The following is a 19917-nucleotide window of genomic DNA, read 5'->3' on the forward strand; positions in this document are numbered from 1 at the left end:
AAACAAAAAAAAAAACAAAAAACAAAAAACACCAAAAAAACGGGGGGAGGGGGGGGAGAAAAAAAGTAAAAGGAAAAAAGCTGATCTTCAGGTTTACATTTGAATTTGGATGCTTGGGGGGTAAAAGGTGCTGCCTAAGCGTAATTGCAATTCTTTTACATACCGGCTGGGATCAAAGAGGGGAACGAAAGTACAAGCGATTTCCCTCCCCGGCCCACTCCGGCCTGGCAAAGCAGCTGCTGATGGGATCCTGCCCAAAAGCATCACGCTCGTCTGCTCTTGAAAAAATTCCGTCCCTCTCGGGGTTTTCCTCCGGCGGGAGGGTTCAATAATGTAACCAGCCAGCTGCAAACGGCGGGCATGAATCACCGGGAAGCCTCCGCCACCGCCAGGCACTCTCCGGCCGGCAGAGCCGCTCCGCGGGCCCGCCCTGCCCCGGCCCCCGGCCGGCCCCAGCCCGGGGCGGTGCCGCCGCCTTTTGTCCCGCCGCGGCCGCCGCGTCCGCGGGCAGGCGGCGCCCCCGTGAGGCCAGAGAGCGGCGCTGCCGGCCCCGCGCTGCCCCCCGCGCCGCCGGGCGCCCCGTCACCCAGCGCCTGCCGCCCCGGGCCGCTGGCCTGCGGCGGGATGCGGGGGCTCGTCAGCCCGAGCAGCGGGCCCCTCGCTACTGCTCGCACCGCGGAGGGGTTTCCCCCTCCGGCTGGATGATGCTGAAGGACGACACGGATGGACAAGGTGAAGGCTGTAAATCCGGGCACAAAGTTCTTCCACCCCCCGCCGCTTCCTTTGGCTGCCGTAGGAGCGTAACGGCACCGGGAGGCATACCGACACTGCTCAGTTACGTGGCAGTTCAGCCTCTCCCCTTCGCTGGCCCGAGGAACTGGTACGGAGTCGGGGTGTACCTCACGGTGCAATAGCCACGGCTGGGCTCGGGGAGCCCGGGGACATTTCCCACCCTGGGTTCAGAACCGCAACCCCCCTCCAAGTGAACACCAGCAGATCAAACGGGTCTCTCCAGGCCCCAGCTGTAACCCTGCTGCGCTCCACAGCTTGGCACTGCTGGGAAGAAGCGCCCAAGGCCAGCCCTCCATCCCACAGCACCCTCGGAAGGATGTGCCCACAAGGAAGACTGCCCTGGAAACACGCGTGGAAGGGGCCCACAGAACGTCCATGCAATGCGCTCCCCCAGCCACCCACATTTACCCCGACAGCTCTCACACATCAGCACGCAGGAGCCGCCGCCTGCACCATGCAAGACCGTTAAAGTTAGCGTACCCTCCCATGCCAGGTTATAAGACCAAGAAATAATTGGGATTGCAGCAGGTGAAGTTTTATTTCCTTGCATCTCTTCAGTCTGATTATGGGCATGAATGTACAATTTTCCCAGCCATTATCGGTCAGCCGGGTCAGGTGGCATTGCATTTCCATTCTGTGTCAGTGCTCAGATTGAGCGAGACAAATGAAATGTGGCAATTTAAGCTGAGAGGCCCTGGGGGGGAAATAATGAGAGAAGCCAGGAGCTACAGAGGGTTCAAGGACCAGCTCCCAGCTGAAGAAATTAGAGGCCAAAGTCAGAACTTGAACATTATAAGTTTATCAGGCTTTTCTTTTCCCTCCTCCGCCCCCGCCATTCTCCTTTCATTTCTTCCTTGCCTGCCTCCTGCCATCGTTCACTAAAGGGCTGCAAGAGGAAAGGCTCCATCAGGCCACAGAAGAGGTAGAGAAGAATACAGATGCCTTTCTGGGTCGGAGCCAAGTGTGTTAGTGGGACAGCAGAGGAACCACATTCAAGAAGAAAGAAATACATCTTGTCCAGGATCAAAAAGAAAAGCCCACCACAACTAATCTGGGCTTTTACTTCTAAGTAACAGCCAAACATGGGAACGGTTAAGGGTGTGATCAGAAGGTAGCAATCAGTATGTCTTGCTATCTTACGTTGCCACACCCTAGGGACGGGAAAATACACCAAACAGACCTTCTGATCCCAACAAAAGCCATAACTGAAGGGCTCAAGTTCAAGAAAATACTTATCTTAGAAGATTATTGTAAAAAATTAAGTCTCACAAAGCCAACATTGGTTAAAAACCCCATCAGTATCTCTACTGGAAAAAATACCATGCCTGTGTTGCCTAGATGGTGCTTTTTCCCTGCCATGACAGCACCTCCAAAGCTTAGATTCAGCATCCACAGGAGTCCCCCACTTCTGAGGGGCGACCCATAGCAGCCCGCAATGCTGGAGTTACAGTAAATAGCTCTATTGTTGGGCAAGCTGTTCCTCAGTACCAGTGTTCCTCAGACCCCAGGAAAGCAGCTCAAGCCCCTGAGAGCCAGAGGGGGCCAGAAGACAAGATTTCAACATGCTCTGACTTTGGCCCATCTCCAGACAACACTAGGCTGCTCAGTAAAGGTCCACAGTCTTTTCTGGGGGACCAGAGCTGGGCAGCTCAGAGTGATAATGGTCCAGGTTACATTTCAACATGCACACGTGCCCTAGAGCCTGACTTATCTGGATAAAAGTCAGATGTGGGCAAGTCTCATGACACAAGACTCCTCAAGAATGATTCCTAAGATTTTAAAGGTGTCCATCTTTATTTCCCTATCACAACACGTGAAGCATACTGGAGCGTTGAACAAGAGTACCAACAACTAGGCAATTGTGAGAACCTTTCTTTGGTCATGCCACCCATCCTAGATTTCCATGACCGTTAGCATCTCCAGACTCTTAGCCTAGTAAGACAACCATCCCTCTCCAGACTCTTTGGGACTCCAGCTCCAACGGGTCTATTGCATGAGCATTCCAAGGGCTGGGAGCCTCCATAAGCCATATATATGGCTATTTTATACTTCCCATACTTATAGTGAACATGGAACCTGGCATGCAACTCAAAGCATCACCATGGTAGCCCCCTTTCCAGATAATGCCAGCCAGCCCTGTGCAGAGATGTAGTGGTGATAAACAGGATTCTCTCATGAATGCCAACACCAAAAAAAAGTTCTAGATGGCTCTGAAAGCTCAGCAGCCTATCGCTAACCCTCTGCGCATTCAGCTGCTACCCATGCTGAGCAGGTGACATCTATCCGTCTGGGATTCAGAGGTATCAGTTACAGATGAAAAGCATCACTCCAAGTACCAGACAAGTAAAGCACTCCATTAGCTTGCTCCGTCTCCTTAACTTCAACACCACAGTACAGGCACTGCTCCTACACATTGTGTAACTACGGTATTTGGACTCTTGGAAGTCTTTTCTATTCACAAACTTTGAAACTACCCACACAATGTTTGTGAAGATGGCCCATTTCTAGTGCAGCCTATCAATTCAAAGCAATGCCTGCCTTAAATATACACCTCATTTACAGATTTAAAACTTTAAGGGCATATAGAAGACTACCAAATGTAATTTTTTTAAAAAACCACCATAACTCTCGATTACAAACAGCAGATATTCTTCTATGCTCTTAAACTTCACATAAAGCAACAGAGTACACCATTCTCAAAAAGAAAAACAAGAAATAGCATGCTTATGCTGTTTCAGACACTTAATTCTTCTTAGACCTCCCCCATGGCACTCTGAATACTTTGCAATTGGCCACAGCTCACCACTGGGCTCTGCCATACAGTCAGCTGCCTGCCTCCACCTGCCAGCTTTATCTGGGAGCAGGAGGGGATGTGTGACAGGCAACCTTTGAACTCTTGTTCCCCAGCTAGAAATAAGGCTTCATGACATCAGGTGCCGAGCAAAAAGACAACTTCTGCCACAAATTGCTTGTGATCTGATGTGTTCCTAAGGCAGTGGCCAATATTTACTTCTTGTTACGATTAGCTGCAGTTGGACTACTGAAAACAGACAAGCACATCAGCACTCCTTAAAATTAACGGCTAATAAAAGAAATGAATACTAGCTCTTCCTTATTGACGTGGCCATACCTGTTTTGAGTACACTGTTACTACCTTCTGCTGTAAGAGGAATACAGCTCCTATGCCACATGGGCCTCGCGGTACCCTAAACTGTAAGAGGACACACAGAGAGCCCTACACAGTGGTGGTCTCTGAACATATTTAATCATACAACACTGGTGTTATTGTACGAAGAAAAGGCATGAGCTGGAGCCTATGATATTCAAGTCTTTTCACAGATCTGCCATTGCCTTTCAGCATTGCTTTAAGCAATCAACTCAGCCAGCTGCATTTATCCCCCCCAGTCAACATGTAGCGCATATGAAGCCAAAGGACGCGATTCATGGCTACCTTTGTGTAAGACTGAGTTCCCTGCTGGATTATCCTCTGTGTATACGTATCCGAGCTCCCACGCAAGACTGCCTTTTGCCAGGGTCTCATGTCAGTGACAGGCAAGGAAAAGGGGCTGCTGGGTGGTCCTACCCCTAAATTATTTGCTGACTGCTTCCCTAGGGACCATGGCAACTGTGGCACAGACCAGAGAATCCCTAAAGACAGCACTGACTTGGGTAACAGCCAGCCACTTGCAGGAGAAGAAAAAGGGAGAGGCCCTTGTGTTGACATGGGGATGAGGTACCATCCCAGTTCTGTTGAAGCCAGAACCATCTCTGGCCCCAACAATCTACACTCTAAATTAAGGGCCAGTATCCATGTGAAGAAAGGAAAATGAAAGGAAGCAGTAGCAACGTGAAGAGGATAGGCATTTATTCCTGGCTCACTTGCTCTTAATGGAGATAGCAATACCTCACTCCTTGACAGCAAAGCAGGGAGACTTAATGCATGGAAGTTTGCCAAGTAAATTGAGATCTTTGTACAAAAGGCACTTTCGACATGCACAACTTCTGGCTTATTAAAGCAAAACAAAACACATTCACCTTGAAGAGTGTTCAGAAATTAGGAGCCACAGTTCCCCGTGGCACAGTGCCCTGCATGATTATTTAAGCTTGCACGCATCCAAGCAGTAATGCTTGACTAGATTAAATACCTAACACACAAGGTGGAAAACAGTGAAGATGCAGGACTGCTCCGTCCCTTCCACACAATTTGCCAGTCATTCTCCAGGGCCCTGCTCTGTTCCCTTTGAGCGGCATCTAAGTCAAACAAGGCATTGCATTGTAGCCTTATCACATACTTACATCTAGTATAAATGCACGTACAAGAGAGGAAGGATTGCAAGTAAGTGGCCTATTTAGAAAGGTCCCGGAATACTTTTTGTGCAATTTTCTTCTCACTTCCCCATCCCTCCCTCCTTCTGAAATGGCAGGTAACCTGAGCAAGAGCAGTGTGTGAATTGATTTGGAGGCGATCAACGCATTGGTGTTCAGCTCTGGCCAGCTGCCGTGTCATTGATTGCCTCGGGATCGATTTGCACACCATTCCCGCTCAGCACACCTGCCAAGTCAGATGGAGAAGGAACAATGAAGTGAAAAGAAAATTATGTACTTGTGGTAGACACTTTCACCTCACTCCACATCCTCCCTCGGGAGAAGTTGAGGGACCTGGACTGATTTCAGTGCTACTTTTAACAAGCGCTAGGAGAGAAGTCAGTACAAAAAGGGGAACAGCAGGCATACATACACACCCAACAACCACCACCTAAAAAAGTTAAAGAAACTAACATTTCTGCCTGTAACAGAGGCAGAGGTACAGCAGGCCAGAGTTTTGCTGGAGAGACCATCTGATATCTGCTATACTCACTAATATGGTCTATTGGCTGTCCTCTGTGGAAAAAAATAAAGGCTTCTAGATAGGGCAGGTAAGTCAGAGTTTGATCAGCAATTGGGATACTGTCCATGGCAGAAGTTAGTGGTAACTTGGCTCCTGTAAGAGGTATGTGCTGCTAATGTGTCCTTATTGCCTGTGCTTTTTTCCTTTGCAACCAGCAGGTTCTGATGTTGCAAACTTGCCAGTTATGACGTTTTTTTCATCAGATTGTGACCCTCTGTCCCCTCCATGTCATCACTGCTCTCCTGGAGATGGCAGGATTCTTTGTGCCAGGTCAAAGATGTGTTGCAGATTGATGCAAAAGCTCTGCAAAGTGGCACTTGCAAACACCTCCTGCATTAAGAACAGTGAGGATTTACTTTGCCCATCTTATTTCAGTTCTCTAGTGTCACATGGCAAATTCTCTACTTAAATCCTGGATAACTTCAAGTTAAACATATCCCATTTCTACTGTCTTCCCCCCCTCCCCAAACACAAACCAGCGTTCAGATGGATTCACTACCTTCATTTCCAAAACCCCACACTGATTCTGGCAATATTTTTCCAAAAATTGCTACAGAACTCAACTCTCATTATCAATAATAGCCAATGACTTTCAAAAGACCTGGTTTCTTACATCACTTCTTGAAAATGGCTGTTAGGCTCCTAAAGTAAAGTAGAATGCACTGCAGGTAACACCAAACTGAATAGGAAGACCTAGATGCCAGAAGACAGAAGCAATCTTAAAGCAGATAAATACATTATTAAGGGAAAGCACCATTCTGGACTATTACAGAAGATGCTTTGAAAGCAAACTCAGAGTCAGAAAATTCCAATCTACAAACAGCTGAAAGCAGGAAATTATAATCCAGACAGTGTCCCCCTCTGCTTGCCACACTATCTTTTCTCCCTTATGCATCAGCTATTGGTCACCCTTAGAGACAAAAATATTGGGTTAGAAGAGACATTCCTACATTCTTGTCTGTGAGGAAATCTAATTTTCACAACATGTGTGAAATGGGTGTTATTTTTCCTTCCTAAAGAGTTTGGAAAAACAGGCAGAGTAATTAAAGGTTACACTTTCAGATACTGTCACTATTATAGTTATTACACAATACAGTCATGCTATTACAGTCACCAGAGTGTTGTGTTCCTCCAGTTTTGGTTTTATCAACTAGAGACACTCGCTTTCTAGTTTTCAGGTACACTGCAGGCTCCTTGTGAAATCTGGGTCCGAGTAGCCACCTATTTAAAGGAGCTAGGTAACCTTTGCGTTGTTATCCTATTTTCAGAAGAACTCTGCTTACGTTTAAGTACTGCCAAACAAAACAACCTGGTACCATAAACTGACCACCAATTTATAGGACACTGTGCATAACAGAACCTGGTGAATGAAGAAGAAATTTTAAAAAGCACAGAACTATTACAGAGTTTTGTAAAGGCCCTGCCCTTAGAAACCCAATGCATTTATGACAATGGCTGGTAGGCCCCAAGACATTCCTCTGTACACTCACCAACGGGTTGTACGCCACTCGGTGCTGTTGACAGACAGGGCACAAGTACTCTCTGCCCATACCATCATTTTGAGTTGCGGCCAGGGTACAAAGGTGCTCGAGCAAACATTATCACAGGACTCATGCTGCCTTCTTTTCACAGGTAAGATTGAGGGTTTGGGCCCTTCATCTCACCACGCTTCAGATATTCACATAAGTGTACATGTATACACTTACACACATATTTATGGGTATATATACAGAAGCAGCCCACCCACGTCTGTGCTACTTCTAGATTCCCTTTAGAAACCATGGGAAAAAAACCCCAAGTCTTGGATATGTAACTCAACCTAACGGAAAGAAAATTCCCCTCCCCCCCCCCCCCCCCCCCCCCATCTACTATACAGGAAATTTAAATAAGCTGAGGTATCAATACCTGCAAGGCAGGCATCCACATTTAGTCAAGCAACTTCTGTCCTTTTAGGCTCTTCTACAGTAATTAGTTTCAGATAATAAAATATTAATCACCTATTTCCAGGCAGAGTAACACAATAACCCTTCTTTCTGCCCACCTTTTCCCTCTGGGATCTTCTTGGTCCTTTCCACCCCACACAGATTACAGAGGTAATGTTCCTTGCTTTTTGCCCCAGCCATTTTACTCTGTGCTTTGATTTCCTCTAACATCCCCTACTGTTTCATCACATCATCTTCAAATGCCTTGTTCTGAGCTTCCAGCTTCTCCTCCCCACTCACCCTTGTTTTTTCGCATACAGCCCCAGCACCCTCAGTTCTGCTAGTAAGCCATCACTACTGTCACACACAAACAGCCACATGCCCAGAAGGTCCTCTCTCACCTTCACCCCCCCATTAACTCATCCTGTAAGGCCCTGCCTTTCCTTGGCAGCATGACACAGGACTCATTGCTTTGGTGTTTTCATGACAGCCACAATAAACTGATAATTAAACTAATAATGAAAATGTTATTGACTATTTAGGTACAACCAGTCCACATTACACAGTTTTTTAACAGCAGGTAAAACAAAAAGAGCAGCTGAACACAGTGATAAGTGATTTTGGAGGTCTCATTTTCCTGAGCTAAGAAACAAAACTGTGCTAAGCATCTATCCTCCAAAAACTTAAGCTTTTAAAGAAAAATACATCAGGACACCAAAAACATCTGAGGTGACCCTGCAGTGGTATCAGTGATTTCGAGTCTCAGATACAACTATTTTTTAAAAGAAGAAAAGAGAAAAAATGCACTTCTTCTGCGTACAACCTTTTCTCCATTGCTTGTATGTCATTTATGCTTACCGGATCAAGTTCCAGACACAGGCAGTAGGGATGAATAAGTCCTTAAAGTTAGTTTCTCAGAAATATATTGCAAAGTCATGATTTCAGCTTTCCTCAGTTCCAGTGGATTCGCCAACTATCCCCTGGGTGTTTTCTGAAACTTGAAGAACTTCCTGAAGAATAACTAGCCTGAAGACAAAGGAGACTTCAGAGGAGGATGGAAGACAAGAAATGTTTTGAAGACGGATTCTGATAGAAAATACCTGAAGGCAGCTAGCCCAAAAGGCAAAGAAGTGCAGTCACCACTTCTCTCCGCCACAGGATGCTGTTGCATGCATCAACTGGAACACAACTTCCTTTATCCTGGTGGCTGCTGGATAGTGACATAGGTATACATTTTAACTTTTTTTCAGTCCAGCATAGTAACACTACATCTTATTCAACCTTTTGCTATAACTTCAGTGAAGGTACACACCTAGAAAGGTTAAAATGTCCCTCTGAACCCAGGTTCAGAAATACAACCCTAGTCCTGCTGTGAACACAGCAAAGTTAAGAATGTGCAGTCATACTGCACTTAAAATTGCGTGGCTTCTCTGCTGATATATTGTGGAGTGAAGCAGCACACTGAGCATTGACGCAAATGTCAAATTACTAAGCAGCTCTGCATAAACTTCCTCCATGGCTCACATTAGACCTGGTATTTTGGCATATCTTAGGTGCTTTATAGAAGAGTTATTTATAGAGTCAAGGCTCCAAGAAATATGTTCTGTACCACAAGCTTTTGTTTCCTGCCTGAGAAAAAGAGCTAGTCTTTCCAAAATGAAAAAGAAATAACTATGACACGCTGAGCTTTAGTAGTGGAACAGAAAAAGGTTCGTTTACCAGTAATCAATCCCATCAAATGTAGTTGCTTTGAACTCAGTTCTGAATACAGTTCAGCATGAAATACATCCATTCTATGAAACATAAGAAAGCAAACATGGCTGGATGAATCACAGTTGGTTGTGAAACAGAGGGAAAGGGAGCTTGCTCTGTCCTGTAGGATAAAGCAAGTCTTCACCAATCTCCCCCTTCATTCTGATCATCTGTAGAGGGAAGTGGATTGTGGTAGGCTAGTAACCTCCAAAACAAAGCTTCTTGTACATTCTCAAAACCGCTTCCCTTCTGAGGACAGCAGGAAATCTTGTCGCCTCACTCACAGCCAAAACACGTAGCGTGGTGGCTGCCTCTGTTCTCTGTATACCTTGTATCAAGCTGACTTGGAACATCCCAGGACATCAGAAAAATTCCTGGGCCACTCTACTACTTCTATGGTGGCTTGTTTCTCAATGTTATCTGTAAAGCTGAAAGCTAACCACAGAAGAAAAAGGGATTAAGGTAGGGACTCTGCAGATAATCTACTGAAAACCAGCTTGAACCAGAGAGTTGCAGGGGGTGGAAAGGAGGGGTTAGTTTTAGAAAGAAAGTGAGCTCTCACTTTTTTTTTTCTAACAGTACAGCTGTCCAATCCAGAAATATCTTTCTCCCTACAGATGTGGCTATGACTGATGCAGCTCTATTTCTCTGTGTTCAGCCATGTCCACACACAACAGGTAGTGCTTTAATTGTATTACAAAAGACCCTGTGAAGACAGTTAGGCCATTGACAGATAAGTTCTTCACAATCCAACTGAGGACAGTGCTGCTGTGAACTGTTCCTCCCCATCCACTCTTCTGCCAGCGGAAGAGATCAGATACTCACTTTCTGATGCATGTCAGAGTCAGCCGGGTGAGTTCAAGCCAGCTGTTTGAACTGGTTAAGCTAGACAGGCTACTTGAGCTTGAAGCAGATGAGAGGCTTTTGGTGCCGATGCCTCTGCTGCCTCTATGGCTCTGCCAGCCACCTTGGGCAGCAATCAGCAGTATTGCCTTTGGCCTGCATGGAGGGAACAGGGAGAGGGCACCTCGCCACGGCATGGCATTGCTAAGGGACATCAGTCCCTTTCAGATATTCCTATGAAGGAATAAGGATGGGTAACATGGAAACAGGGCACTTTTGCACCAGTGTTTCTACCTCCACATAAAGGTTTATATTTGTTAAATTATTCGGATTTAAAAAAAAAAAATCACATTAAGTTTCAGCTTTTATGCCCTCACATTTATATACACATGCCAGCCTAAGATGACATCTTTGAGATTAGTTAACTGACAGAAAACACAAAACCTTACTTTAAGCAACCCATTTTATGCTGTAGGTAGTTAATTAGCATTCCCAATTTCTTTGAATCTTTTTCAGTTTCACTTACATTTGTGGGCTATGGACCAGTCATTAAAGGTTCACTGTAAGTATCAAGTATTTCGTGCAGAGAGGAGACCACAGAGTATCTGTGCACTGCTCTACCCCTTACAATTCTGCATAATATTAATTACGAATTATTCAGTTTGTGAAATCTGTGTCACAGGAGTTACATGCTGTTGCTTCTACTCCTTAAATGGACTAGTGTAACTCTGATAAGGATCTAATTGAAATCAGTCTGTTGCTTAAGGTTATCTAGATGTTTCATGTACCACGCTGAATCATGGCTTATGTGAGCTCACCTTGTTGTATGATACATACAAGTCCTATTAATAAACTTACCCTTGTATCCTTGCATCTGGTACCTACGATCCAAACCCATATTTTCTCACCTACAAATCCAAGCAACAAAAGCCAGAGATTTACATACTACTGAAACAGGTAATTATTCTGTTTTCCAAAGATTCTTTAAAAAGAATCAAGGTTTTGAGAGCTGGACACCAGAAATGGGTATTCAGATTTATCATAATGTAACAGACACAGAAAACTTGTTTCTTGGATGTAAGCAAAGGTTTAAGCCAAAGATTTGGGCAACTCATTTAGAAAAATTCAGTATGGGGAAGCAGCTCTATAAGCATTGACAAAAACTCGTAGATCTCGCACACTTTTCTTTTTTCCTTTCACCTTCCACTCTCTTCTAAGTTGCTGAAAGGAAAAGGGTTCAGATTTTGGAACAGACAGGGATGTATATCCCAGAAAATTCTGGGTAATTGTTGACTGAAAGTGAGCAGCTGCTCAGACAACACAGAATCAGCTACAGGTTTGAAATTGATCTCAAAGAAGCTGGCAGTCAGTAGGGTCTAACGTGTGGAGCCCGGAGAAGCATGGAATAAGAAAATAAATAAAAATGATGATAAACCTAATCTCTAATCTAATCTAGAAATGACACTGACAGAGGTCAGAGTTTGACTAAACCTCAAGCTCTTCTATCAAGAAGATCAAGAGCAGTAACATGGCCACTACCAAAAAGGGCAGGAGAATAATAAGGCTGAGACATCATCAATCTAAGCCCCACACCACTGACACACTAAATTCAAAGCCAGGAGCTCCGTTCTTCCTACTTGATGTATTTTTTGAGCCTGAACGGCATATCCCAGTTCTATGATGTCTGAACTTTTTTCTGCTGTTTGACTGTGAAAGAGAATCTTCAGCTCATGCCCAGAGGTTTAACCAAGACAATGAAACCTACCCAAGTCAGAATCTCAAATAACAACCAAGAAATGAAAACTCTCTCACCTACCTTGGGATGTTAGTACCAAAGCATAACAATGGCACATAAGAGGTCAGCATCAGCGGTTCTGCTGAGAGCATTGTAACAGAAAAAAAAATGGGACAGTGGTGAATAGCAAAGAGAGTGGGATTTGGAGCTGCTGCAGGGAAAGAAAGAATATAAAGGAAAAGAAACAGAAGAAAGGAAGGGAAATATACATTGGTCGTAAAAGAGGGCACATTTTCCTACAGAACAGGGCTGTAACGAAGCTCTAAACAGCAAGGAAACAGGATTATCACTAAAATAGCGAGCACACTAAGACATCTTTGTGAACTCCTTCCATCAACGTCAGTAGCAGTGCTATTGTAGACTGAAGGAAGGATAGTTTTACATTTACACATTAGCTTACAGATCAAACCTAAAAGTACAGATAGGTATTCTGCACCAGATTACTTTTAGCTCACTAATTTAGACAGATCCCTGCATTATTAAACCCATGAACATCTGAGGAACAAAGTAAAGCAGATGCTATTTCAGGAAAACAAAACCAAAACATCTGCATTTTAAAGTTTAAACTATTTGAGGCCTGTCTGGCGAAAACTGTAAGACACTTTTGCTGTTAATGACACTTGCGACTGGAATGAATTACTGTGCATCACACAGATTCCATCATGCTCCACCACCGAGAGGTCTGTACATGCTCAGACTGAGGGAGGAATGTTCGTATCTGCATAGCTTAGCAGAAAAACTCAAGAAACTCTGGAACTATTTGAACCAACCAAAGAAACAGGCCAATAACTGGCTTTTGCAGGTTGCTTTTCTTTGAAAGTTTGAGTCTCTTGGCAAATGCATCAAGAAAAATAGAAGGAAACTACATTAAACTGAGTTCTATTTTCTGTTGTTAGAATTTAAACCTAAAAAGTACTGGCAAAAATAAAGGGCTGATCTCAGCACTCTCAAAATTCAGAGAGGTGGGAGAAAGGAGTACAGGACGGGGTGAAATGTAGGTCAGAGGATGGTGTCTGAAAAGCACATGGGAAAAGCAGAAGTTTAAAACTGTTTATAACCTAACAGCTGAAAGTGAGGCCTGTAACGAGTAGCTCAAAGCAGACAGTCTCTGAAACCTTTTCTGCTGCTCGAGTAACAGCTGAGACTGCAGATAACAATATAACAACTAAATCACAATTTAACAACTATAGATCTTAAAATATGTATCGAGCCTGTCTTTTTATGGCGAATGTTTTGCTGTAGGTTGACAGTGATGGACACACACTGGTGCTCACCACATCTCCCTTCTCCCAGACCTCATTCGGTCCTGGGGAAGCAGCTATGCAAGGCGCTAGTGAGAGCCTCTAGCTGCTGGTTGATTAGTCCTCTTCCCCCCTGGAGTCTATGGCCAGGGTGCAACCTGAATCCAGAAGAAACCAGAGCGAAATACAATCGTGTTGAAAACTCTTCTCAGTGCTCAGGTACCCGTCAGCAGGTCTAGCTGCCTTCAACCACAAGCGCAGCACTTGCCATTTCTTCTTTTATCTTTCTACCTTGTGGTATATTCTTGCCAAGGCAAGTCAGCACAGTGCAGGAACATGTCCCCATGTCCCTGACCTTCTCGTTTGCTGTTTTTTTCTGTAAACTGTGTCACCTTTTCTGCTCACCCTCTGCTTTCTACTGTCATTAAGGACAGTCTCCACAGCACCACTCCAGTACACAGCATGGCACCAGAGATAAGCTGTATCAGCAAATACGATGGATAGCTAACAATTATATGACAGTTTTATGCCTGAAGAGTTCTATAAACAGCATATGCCATAACTGTATTTAGAGCTGGACTTTATATGGAGTGAAGGTGAACCCATTAACTGCTTGATTATATCACTAGTCAACAGTGAGATAACCATTATCTCATGAAAATAAGTCTGGTATCTTTGGGGTTTTTTTGCAGATACATGGGAACAATTCATTTGCAAAACAGGACTGAATTTGATTTCTGAAAGGTAGTAACAGGGCTCAAATCAAAGAATAGTTTATATGTTCCACCTTCTTCTATAACCAGAGACCATTATTACTGTGCTTCCAGAAAACTTGTCTGCTTTTACCTCCCATTTCCAAACAGGTGTACCTGTCACTTAAAGAACGTTAATTAAGATGGATCCATTGTGATTTCAGAGTACTTTTTGTCTAAGCTTGATAAATTTATCACAGACAGCCTTAACAATACATAACGAGTTATATCTGCACTTTGTGCAAGTCTATGCAATTAATTTTCTATTTGTGAAAGGAAATAGAAAATGAAATATTGTGCCCTTTCTAATGCAGAGGCAGATGTAATAAATGGCTTTGGCAAACAGTTGTCAAAGTATGTTAACTAGCCTCTACAAATCTTTTCCTTCCCCAACAATAGTTTTAGGGCTCATGATAATTCACTTCCCGTTTTTGTCATACTGATATGACATACTGAATTTGCTGTATCTAGATAAAAGAAACATAATTGAATTAAAGTTGCAAGCCAATTGTCTTTGTCTTTTAACCACTGGCTTAAGAGATCCCAACTGCAGATTAAAATCCACAAAAAGCTGCTCTTCTCAGTGTTCCCACTGGAGAACAATACTCTCCACCAGAAATCTGGTAGGCAAACGCTTGAACAGAAGCCTTCCCAGTTCTGGAAGAGGGTGACAACACATACTGATCACTCTTCTTTCAAAAGGAAGAATCACCGTACCCTGTGCTTCTTGTCAGCATCCTCTTTGGGTGGGGACCGCAGTACCCGCACACTTCAATCTGGACTTTGCAATGGACTTCAATACCGTTAAGTCTTACCCGTACTGTCAGAAAATATCTATAAGAGTCTCACAAACAGAGCATTTTACCCTGCTACCAGGCCATCAGACATTTTGCTGCAGCTTTCAATTATTCCACCAATGCAAGCAGCGAATATCCATAGGGCAGACCTAAAGAGCACGTCTTCTGTTGTTTTCAAAACATGGGAAATGATTCACTAAAACCAACATGAGTTTAATCATTTAGTTTGCCAGCTTTAAGCTTTAAAAGATTAAGAAACCTTAAGATGAAGATCACCAGTAATGCCTTGAGTTTGGCCCTTTGGAGCATTTTAAAGTGTCTTTGATTATATGACCACGTATATTGTACCCCTGCCACCAGATGTCACTTTCATTCATGACCTGCGAAAGCAAAGCACGTTTTTTCAAACCTTTAAGTTCTTCCACCCTCTCACATGATTAAGGTCAGTTAATGCTGCCCTGAAAACAGGCTAATATCCTGAATTTACCACAGAATTACTCTGTTATGTTAGGCAACCTGTAGTAACAGTACAGCAAAATTAAACTCTTTATAATTTTACCAAGTTAGCACTGTATATATTTTACCTACATCTAGGAAAAAATCTGTGGGTACAATGGCAAGGAGGACTCCAAACACATAACCATTTAATTAAAACTTGCATCATTCTCTGTCTTAACAAGAAATCTGAATTAAAGTTCTCCAAGCAGTTTTGACTCTGTCTTTTTCTACTTTTGGAGGTCTTGCAGCTTTCCTATAACAATTGCTTTTAACTTTTGGACATATGTGATATTAGAGTCTTGCTGTTTTGCAGCACCAAGTGATTTGTAAAGCCTGAAATAGTATAGCAGTCAAGGACAAAACAACAGTGCACAGAAAGAAAGCAACACCAAATGCTTGTACGTCATCAGTGGAAGTACTAAGCTACAATAACTTCCTCAGCATTACACAAAAGAAGAAAGCACCACTGCAGCCGCCAAAGCAAAACTGAAATGGCACAGCAGTACAACAACCATACCATTCAATCTGCAAGTACACCAAGGAGAAAGAACACTGGGTTAAAAAACTCAGCATGCAAGCCACTGTTCCACCTAAACAAGTGAAGTCGTGAATGCAGCAGCACTATTCTTGCAAAAAAAAATAAATCTATCCTCTTACAGATTCTTCAGACCCTGCAACATTCAGCATTGCAACACCTAAAGACAGGGATGCAAGCTGTTCCACGAGCACAGAGGCACACCTAAGCAGGGAAGATTCCAGAACCAGTCTCCTAAACTGGCCAGGCATGAAACATACAGGCATTAGTGGCATTTCAGCATCTCTGTCTCTACACAAAGATGATCCCCCACAATCGCAAACATCAAGTGAGAGTTTCCTTCCAGCATCAAAGCAATTCAGCATTCAGACCAATTTCCCCACGCAAAGAAACAAGTAGTAAGGGAAAGTCCCTGGAGTAATCAGCTACTTACTGGTTCGAGTACTCCCCTAGGAAATTCACATTCCTGATCTGCTCAATTTGAGCAGACACGCAAACTTCAGTTCCCTGTACCTCAGGTGAACACCTTAATCACCAGACTAGGTGTTTTGGACAGTTCTCTCAGCCTCCCCTCTTAAGTCACATTTCCAAGTTGTATAAATAGCAAACCTATACACAGAGTTAGAGAGCAAGCATATGCCTCTCTGAGCCAAGAGTAAGGTCAAAGTTTGGGTCCCTAAAAAGTTGAGGGAGCAGATCAACCATGTTTTGCAAGTGTAAGTGGAATATAAGCATCTTTGAAGACAACAGCACCCATATATGTGCACACACTCAAAGCCCCAAGCTCAGAAAGGACTGAAATCTCTCTGATATTACCAAGATGTTTCTGAGATACTTTGATATCTTCCAGGGACATTACACCTGAAAACAATCTAGCCAACACCTGCTTCACCAAGTACCCATCACATCAGAGAAAAATAATGGAAGCAATAAAATAAATGCTGAAGAAGGCATCATTACTGAAGTCACAGAACCCACAAGCTGGATAAGCAGCATGAGGCTATTGAAAAGCTCGGTAAATTGCATTTTTGCACAGACAGAAATTTTGCAAAGCCACTGAAAAGCATTCATAAAGAAATAATACCTGACTCGGCAGGAGCAAACAGTCTCTGCACTCATTGCCAAAGACAGATACAGGTATGAGTTCGCCTCACTGCATGGTGAACATCAGCAGGTGGATGTAGATGGCAAAGAATGCCATGTGGGACCTGGCCTGCCACGTAGGAATATTAATGTCATCAATGACATCAGCCGAAGCAACCAACAGGACCTCTGACATTCAGAATCAAAACTGATGGCGTTCTGGTGTACGGGCACAGGAGACAGCATGGCAGAAGAGGTGGCAGAGCTGTATCTTCAGGTGTTTCCTAGAAAGCACTAACATAGTAAAGTTAAACAAGCTGAAACTGGAAACTGCAGTAAAACTATACACAGCCCCTCCTTACTTTTATTGCAGGAGGTACAAGCCAAACTTGAAAAGCAGCTCAGAAGATACCACAGCTGAAAATACAGCTGGGGTCAGAGGTTATTAGGATTTCTTGACCCCATCTCTTTTGACCCTCTCAGATACAGACAAACTACTGGTGTGAATAGCAGACAAAACTGCAACACAGACATGGTGAATTCAGTGCAGCACAGCCTTCCTGAGGAGCTGGTGAACAAGGACACCATCCTCAGGATGCTGCATGTGAAAAGGGGGTGTTCAGTGAAGCAGAATGTAGGCTCTCAATCCCAAGAGCTGAACAGTACTGATGTCAGAAAACGCATCCATCCAAACAGAATGGGCAACTGCTGCAGCACTGCCTGAATGTGCAAGTTGGTTACTTGTAGTCCAGGAGTGGAAGAAGGAGCCAGAAGTCACAAAATGACACTTTTTAAAGCTTACAACCTGGGCTCAGCCAGGGCTCGCATGCACTATCATAGCAGGTCAGTACAACTGAACTCCAGTTTGACACATAAACACTTCTTTTTCTACCCCCATTACACAGTTAAATGGAAATAGGTACCCAAAATACTTTTACCATGTGATGCAAAAATTACTATGCTGTAGTTTTAAAATACAGGCAATAAAATAAATTAGTAAGAGAATCATACTTGGCTTCTGACAGCAGTGTGGCAGCGTGAAGATATGGTACCTATAAAAGACCTTGAAACAAAACCAGAAAATAGAATAGAGACAATAATAGGCTCAGTATGCTTTGATTGCTACTCCAGAGGCTGGGATGGAAAGAATATGAGAACAAATGCTACAGGACCAGTTGTTTTACAAGTGTTTGTATCCATCTTTCTCTCAGGATGTCTACTCAAAAAGACAGTAGCTCAGAACATGCTACCCAGGAACAGTGTAAATACTGTATGAACTGAGCAGGCACAAAGTCATATACGAGGCAGTCAAATCATAAGGCACAGGTCATCAGAAAGATGGAATCCTCTTTCTACTGTTCTGGAGTAGAAGCCCAAGCATGGAAAGTAATAGATACTGTATGCTGGCCAAGCATGTCAAATGATATCAACGTCACAATGAGTAAAAATGAGACACATGAGGAAGTGTAAGCAAAGCAACAAGAAGTAGCTGTGAACATAGACAAGACTCCTAAGAGACCATGAAGTGAGACAGGAACGGAACTCTGACCCTGTTGTATTTAAGTCATCATTATTGTAAATGAGTACTCTGACTTCTGAGAACTAGACAGGTAGTCTTTCACTACCACAATAGTCACCATTAAAAAAATGCTTTGTACTTATGGTGTACCACGCCATGTAGATTCAGAAAATAAGTTTTCGGTTACCAAGAAAAGACAATTTGGCTCCACCACAGCTTCACTGTACCCCATACACATCAAAAGGTCAAACCAAATTGGTAAGTTATGAACAGCAAAGATAGGCAAGTCATTCCAGACTGAGGAACATCTGGGAAGCTACTGAGAGCAGCCCTGTGCAAATTTTTCCTCTAGACGTACATCAGTCCCAGTGCTGGTCTCCCAACAACTAGTAGTAGGTAGAAAAAACAATGGATGAAAGAGAAGGGGAAAATGTGCAACAGCCAAAACCTACCTAGGCTGAAAAGATAGTGACCAGAACTAAAATCAGACACAACTTAAAATTATTTCCTTTGCCAAACCAGGCACTCCTAAGTAGTGCTTTGAACAGACAAATTTTCATTCTCATAACATGGCCATGGTTGCATCTTTCTTACTGAAGCAGCAAATATGTTCACACACCTCATGTGTACATCTGATACATATGGATGTGGAAAGCGATAAAATACTCACTCGAGCTGAATTTGTGGAACAAAAAAACCACATGTGCCAGTAAGCTCATGAATGTCTGGACACTCTTTCAAAATCCCCCAGAGAATAAAGGACAGTATCGAACTCAGGGAAATTTCAATCTACCAATCAAATAAACAGATGCTTTAAAAGCTGAGCTCACTTTGTATGTTTGTGCATTCAGGTGTGCACACACATATAATATTACAACCCTTATGGAAATAGGGTAAGAAAGTTCTGTAAGCATGTTTACTTTTCATCGAAGATAAGCACAACAGAAAGGAAGTGATTCATACTTGCCCAGAAGGCAGGCATTCTACTGAAATTGCATGTGTCTATGGTTGTGTCTAGGAGCCTTTAGACAGGTACTACTCGTGAAGGAAATATTAAAGTAAGCTTTAGAGCATTGCATTGAGGCATAGGTAACAGACTAGTTGTGGCAGCCTGGAGCTCAGCAGGGGCTAATTTATCCTGCCAGGAAGTAAATCATCATGTAATTAGTGGAAACACCAGTCTTTATTTTGGGGGGTGGATGGTAAATCTACCACACAAGTTGTTAACTAAAGTAAGTTTGTGAAATACTTCCACTTTTTGCACTGTCATGAAAGAACGCTTTATTTTATTTGCAGAAGCTTTTTTTGGGGGGTGGGGGTGGGGAGGGGGCACAGTGCATGTGTGTGAAGAAGTGACTAGCAGACCATGCTTACGTGATAGGTCACAAGAAGCAGGTTTCATGCATCGAGACAAGAGGGGAGCTCCACCCTACCCTAAACTTCCAGTTTCAGGTCTTGACTTCATGGCAAAAGTCCTCAGAGACCCTCCCAAGATTACTG

General features: G+C 43.6%; 1 protein-coding gene across 3 annotated transcripts in view; it reads left to right on the top strand.

Annotated features, from left to right (window-relative positions):
* PAPOLG (poly(A) polymerase gamma) overlaps positions 1-19917 on the top strand; it is a 65504-nt gene continuing 45587 nt past the window's right edge. For all 3 annotated transcript variants that reach the window (XM_080407924.1, XM_080407925.1, XM_080407923.1), the window contains exon 1: positions 1-19917. This exon is cut by the window's right edge. The gene's annotated coding sequence lies outside the window, so the exon portion shown is untranslated.

Source organism: Falco punctatus, assembly GCF_963210335.1.
Source record: "Falco punctatus genome assembly, chromosome: 12".
NCBI lineage: Eukaryota > Metazoa > Chordata > Aves > Falconiformes > Falconidae > Falco > Falco punctatus.